Genomic DNA, 6457 nt, shown 5'->3' with positions numbered 1-6457 from the left:
GTAGCCCTCAAATTATGCTGGGGTTAGGTTCCCGGGGGAATGGTTGTAAATAGAAACTGATGTAAATTGAAACCCAGTATATAATGTAAGTCAATGGGAAGTGAGGGAGTTACGTTCCAAACCTTCCTCAAAATTGACATAAGTAATAAAATACAGGTACATTATATTTAAAGCTGCTGAATAAGCTCACACGAGACTCTTTAAATCAAATGTATTACATTACTTATATCAATTTATGTCAATGAGAGAGGCTTGGAACCTAACTTCCTCACTTTCCACTGACTTACAATATTTAGTGGGTTTCAGTTTACACCAGTTTCTATTTAGAGCCATTCCTTATTTTGAGAGAGGCCTGGAACCTAACTCCCTCATTTCCCAATGGCATACATTTGATGCTTTGGTGTTCAGTGACAACACTAAATTTGATTTGGGGGGCAGCCGAGTGAATAACCAAGCCGAAATGAAGGCTATTCACTTCAGCTGTACATCAGCTAAAATCAGACGTACATCGGCTGCCTTCGGTCAGTCGAACATGTCTTCTAACAGGTCCCAGGTAATAAATAACAACTGGGCAGAGCCAGCCATGACATTACGGCCGGCTCCGCTCAGTTGTTATTGTTTAATGACAAGATCAGTGTCCCCCGGTCATTTGGGGACGCTGATCTGTCATTACAACTGGGCAGAGCCAGCCATGAGATCACAGCTGGCTCCACCCAGCTGTCATTTGCATGGAGATCGGTCGGCTTCGGCCAAACTTTCTCCGCGCTTCGCCTGTCACTATGGCTCAGCCGAGCCGAAGCATATGGGTTCAACTCAGCTGAGACGCTCGGCTGCTGCACGGGCTATTATGAATCGAAGCCGAAGCGAGCCGCAGGATCAACCGAAGCTACGGCTGGATCCTTCAGCTCTGTAGCGAATAACTCTCTTAATGTTCAATGTGTTATAGCACATTTTCAACAGAAAATGTATAAAACAATTATCACATATTACAATAAAAAAAATTACATTAAGCCCTGCTGTCCAAAAAAACATGCCCTTTTCAATGTTCTCCCTGCTTTTTTCTACTTCTGTAAGAAAAGTTTAGCCTATCAATATCTGTATTATAAATAATGAGTTTTAGATCATATTATTAACTAAGGCATTTCTGTGTTATATGTGGGAAAAGGAAAGCCTGATCAAAATTGTGGAAATTTTTAACTTGATATGAAACAAAACAGCTTACTAAAACAGCTTACCAAAACTTCCGAGCAACTATTCTCTTTTGCAGTCCATAAGATACTGCATATTGTATTTTTACCACCAGAGGGCTCACACAAATATTTCTATGTTTATTTCTTTATTGTGCCACTTCTTAAAATCTTTTAACTGGAAAAATGTTCCCAGCTTCCATTAACAGTTTTGTGTCTTTATTTTAAACATATTTACAATATTTGGTTTTCCTCTAAATTTGTTTCTGCTTGTACTATTTCAATACCCTTTCACTCACTATGTAAATACCTTTAAACTATGTAAATCTGCAAAGCAGATGTCCTAATGGCCAATTAAATTTTTTTAAAGATGTGTATTCAATATGTTTACAATCATACGCTGTATTTGTACTCACAGCTTTTATGCTAGTTGTGCATGAAAGTCAAGTTATTTCAGTCCAGAGTCCAGTTATTTGTTTTGACAAATGCGCAGTAGTGCCTTGCAGTGTCAGCTGCTTTGAAGTGGAGTACTGTAAGACAATTAAGACAGAAGTCCTGGTAGATCCTCATGCATTCAAAGATGGGACTGCTAGTGTTTGCATTCCCACACCTGGCACGGTCCCTGTTTGATTACTCTGACTCAATTGGCTGGCTTCTGTGTAGAGAAGCAATCAGTCAGCAAGTTAGGCCTGGTTCCCACCTAGGCATTTTTGAGCAGTTGGAAAAGCGCTTTTACACGCCCAACACAAGAAATCCCATGATTTTCAATGGCCCCTGTACACACCTAAGCAGCAAAACGCTAGATTCCAGAAAAGGTGCATGAGCTTCTTTGGGCGATTAACAGCGCGTTTTTGCCCTATAGACTTTAATGGAAAAGCCCGAAAACGCGTGGCAGAAGCATGTTGCACATTTTCGTGCGCGTTTTTGTGCATTTGTACAGTCCAGAAACGTCACCATTAAATGTAAAAAAACCAAAACAATTCCATGACACACACTTGTCATTCAAATGCCAAAGTTTTCAGGGCCTCACAGGGTCCCCTTCATTATGCTCAAAATGACAGAGTATCACATGAACCACACCACTTAAATAGGCAAACCAAGTGAGAAAAGACAACAGAAACTCCAACCCATGTGATTACAATTTCCCACCAAACAAATTAAAAAGCATCAGCACCAGCATGTGGATGCGAAGAGCGTGCACCGCTGTCCCAGCAGTTAGCTGCTCTCACAGCAGCCCATTGTTGTGGTAACAGGACGCTGAATCAAAGAGAGCTAGCTCCGCCATGTCCACCAGCATTTTCACCGTGTGGAATGCAGGGCGCTTCCTCTAAGTGGCTATGAGCGAAGGGCTGCTGTTGATGTTCTGCATTTGTACGCGCATTGGTCCACTGCCCACAATGCTTTTTAAGCTGCCAGTCAAAACACTCGTCTTCATGTACCCGCGTAGAAACGTGCATCGAAATGTGCAAATAACCGCATGCTAAATAAGCACGTACAAACGCGCAAAAAACTTTGCTGTCTCGGTGTAAACCTGGCCTACGAAGACAGGCCAGACTATTAATGTTCCACCATGAGATAAGCGTTTCCAGCAGAAGTCTCAATTTCCACTTCTTTTGCACACTCCCATCTCCATTGACATCAATGGGGTATGTTTGGCCAAGCAGAACATTCCTGTTCATGGACCCACCACAGAACATTGTTGGAACTTGGATTGTTCATGCATGTCTAACTACCCTTGAGTATCTTTAATGTCAAGACAATGGCACTGGTTTGAATGTACGTAAGCAAACTGGGAAATAAAACAGCAAAACGTGCTGATAGTGTGTTTACAACTAGGGCACTTTGCAAAACATTTTACTTAAGTTAAAGACTGAGGTCCAAGGGATGTTCCTTCAAACAAGTGGTAGTTGTGGAGTCTTGGTCCCAACTCATACTTTCTACTATAGATAGATAGATAGATAGATAGATAGATAGATAGATAGATAGATAGATAGATCTGTATGCAATGAAGCGCAGCTCTCTTAACCCGAGAACAAAAAAATAACGTAACATTCAAATTAGAACGTTTTGCTGTTGTTTTGTATGGTTACAGAAATTTTGGAATAATATTTAGCAGGAAGCAAGGTTTATATCTATGTTTAAAACAATCCTTTGCCCTTACTTAGGAGCTCTACAACAACTGTGGGCCATGAGGCTTGTAGAATTTAAGTGCGCTACCCACTAAAAACAGTGTTTATATCACAATTTCAGCAAACTTTAAGGAGAACTATGAGGTGAGTGATTTCCACTCATCCTCATAGTTAGAGCCGACCTGTGACAAAGAAGCTGTCACAGGTTGGGTCTATTGATCGGGAAGTGAGCAGAAACATGCACGATCTGCTCACTTCTCGATCGTCTCCCTGCAGTGAGTAGTGACTGTCAGTCACCACTGCCCGCAGGGATTCCCCCCCCCCTCCCCTGTCCGATCCTCCAGTGCTGAGTGGAGAAACGGACGGGGAGGGGGAGGGGGCGGGCACAGCTGTCACTCAAGCAGCTGGGTGGATCTCGACAGTAATGTCGGGATCCGTCCCGGCTGCGGCGCTCACAGTATATCGCAGGCAATAGCCCGCAATATACTGAGCTTTAGGTCACGGGTGGTTGCTAGTATATGTCCCCCCGTGACCCTAAAGAGAACTATGGGGAAAAACACTTACCCCATAGTTCTCTTTAATAAGCAAAAGACAAAGAGCCTCAGGTATGTTCCATGTACAATGCAGTACTGATTTTGAACCCTTTAATACTAATTGTTGACGATATACTACAGTTTGCAAAGTTGACCATAGTACACAAAAGGGTTGTATTTATAACACAAATGGGCTGTTCACTGTGCAAGGGAAGTTGCCCCTTAGTTTAGTGAATGAGGTGAAGTTCTGCTGACTTCTATCACTCAATCATGTGCAAGCAAAATACTGTTTTTTTTTTAAATGTTCCTTGCACATGATCGGGTATTTTTTGCTAAGTGACATTTCATCACATTCACCAAGGTAAGGGGAAGCTTCCCCTGCAAAGAGCAATTTTTCTTGCACTGTGGGTAGCCTATTTGACTTACATAATTCAACAGCAAAGTGTCAACTGGCTGTTGTTATGCCCTGATTATTCAACTGAGTTTGTCGGTTTTTAAAAAAATCTTGATCAGACTGAAAGAGCTGCAGCTTAGCTTTTGTAGATCTACACTTTTTATCCCATGGATGTTGAAAAAAGTTGCTGTTGGAGGAACAGCCTTACATTGCTGTGCAAGTTGTCTAAGATGTAAACATAACTTGCTTCAAGTTTTGGGGAAAAGCAATTCTTTTTATGTTTTGGTTGCAGTTTGGCTATACAACAAACCCACAAACAGTTTGACCAAATGATCACTTATTATATGGCTGACACAAGTAACTGAGAGGTGATTTGTGCCTATAAAGTCTTGAAATGGAAGTACAGAGATCCATAGAACAAAGGGCCAGATTTTAGACATTCACAGAGTGATTATCCTTTAGTTTTATAGTCTACTTAAAAGATTTCCGGTACTTCATGCGCAGACAGTCTTGTCAACTATTTAATTGTATGAAGCACGTTTCTGAGTGCCCCCCTTAAAATGCTATATATTTTTCAACAACAAACGAAAACTACAAAATATAAGCCACACTTTGTTTCCATGTAAAAAAAATTGGAAAAGGGGTGGGGTCTGCTGACGGCAGTCAGGCCCATTTCTTGTTAGCTCCTGCAACGTGGGCCAGGCATCTCCCTTCTGTGCTTTTTTTTGCAATGGTAGCCAGCAGCAAGAATAAGCCCCAGGGTGCCAAGCAAACCCCTATCTGACCTGCTAAGTCAGATATTGAGACATTCTTCCAGGGCTCTCAAGAGTTGCAAACCTGGAGTCAGCACGTGCTGGCCCTCGTTCTCCCTCGGTGCTGGCTGCGCTACGGTCCAATGACTTACCTGAATCTCCCAGTGATATCGCTGTCTCCTCAGATGATGATCAGGAGGAAAGTAAGCTCTGGCATGTCCTCACTTCTCTGCCTACAAAACATGATATGGAAGCTCTTATTTTCACTTCAAGGCCCTACACAAGGGTGACACATCGGGCCCCCACAAGGACATGCAAAGCTTTCATTGCCGTGCAGACGTGATTGATGCCACCATTACTACACATAGATCTGCAGTGGAGGAACCCCTGCAGTGGAGAAATCCCTTTGCTGAGCACCACCACAAGCAGCTTCAGGCTGTTTGTTTCCACGTGGATGACCTGGAAAACCATAGCCAACAAAATAATATTAGGCTCCTTGGGATACCTGAGGCTACCGGTTCCTCTGACCTGGAGCATATGGTGTGAGTAATTTAATTCCTGGGTTGACAGGTGACAGATAACTTTGAAAGCAATAAAGTACATTGCACCCCAAGCTTCCATAATCCATCCATTACCCTGTCCTGAGGCGTGTTCTGCAGGGTCCATTTTTTCCGACAGGAAGAGGCGATTATGACCAAGGTGAGGTATTGCGGCCCCCTAGACTTTGATGGTGCAGAGATTTAATTACTCCCAGACCTTTCACAATGCATGCTGGCTTGGCGTAGGGCCCTTCATCCTCTGACAATGCCGCTGCAGGACTGTGGCATCCCCTATAGCTGGGGTTACCCCTTCCACTTGCTTGCAAGGAAAAATGGTAGACCGGTTGTCCTGTGATCTCCTGCGGATCCCAACATCTTTACCAAAACCCTTCGGATTCGCACTATGGAGCTGGATCCCTGGCCGGATCCTCCATTCCCTGGCCTGACACCTCTCCCTGGACCCAAGCAGTGGACAGGGGTCCTCCCTCAGAGGAAACGCTGAAAGGAGCCTTCATACACACCTTAATCGCAAATTACAGCCCTTTTCTTATTGTTACTATGAATGTCTGCATTTGATTGTGACTCCTCATTTCCATACTTTATAGGAGTGTATGGTTTGCTTCTGTACTATATCTGCACGTACCTGCTCCTTCATGTCACAGTTTTTGTATCAATTGATTTTGCCTCTACATGTTTGGACTTGACCATCTCAGGAACTTGATTCTCATTGGGCTTATTGCCCTTACTGCACATCTCTCCAGGACACCTAGTCTTTGACGTTGCTACATATAGGAGTTTTCTCCTGAGTAGGGGATACCCGAGACTATCATGTATGTATAGTTGCTTCCAACTGAATGCTCCTACCTGTAGGGTGCAGACCTTTGCACCTTTACATGCTCATGTTGCTATGGTTACTATGTGGC

At 43.2% G+C, this 6457-nt stretch overlaps 1 protein-coding gene across 1 annotated transcript in view; it reads right to left on the bottom strand.

Annotated features, from left to right (window-relative positions):
• The window catches only part of CUNH10orf11 (chromosome unknown C10orf11 homolog), a 641101-nt gene that overhangs the window by 231601 nt on the left and 403043 nt on the right, over window positions 1–6457 (bottom strand). The window lies entirely within an intron of this gene.

This window comes from Nanorana parkeri, unplaced genomic scaffold (genome assembly GCF_000935625.1).
Source record: "Nanorana parkeri isolate BGI_ZX_2015 unplaced genomic scaffold, ASM93562v1 scaffold322, whole genome shotgun sequence".
NCBI classification, from domain to species: domain Eukaryota; kingdom Metazoa; phylum Chordata; class Amphibia; order Anura; family Dicroglossidae; genus Nanorana; species Nanorana parkeri.
Note: the sequence above shows the minus strand (reverse complement) of the source record. Positions and strands in the feature narration are given on the sequence as shown.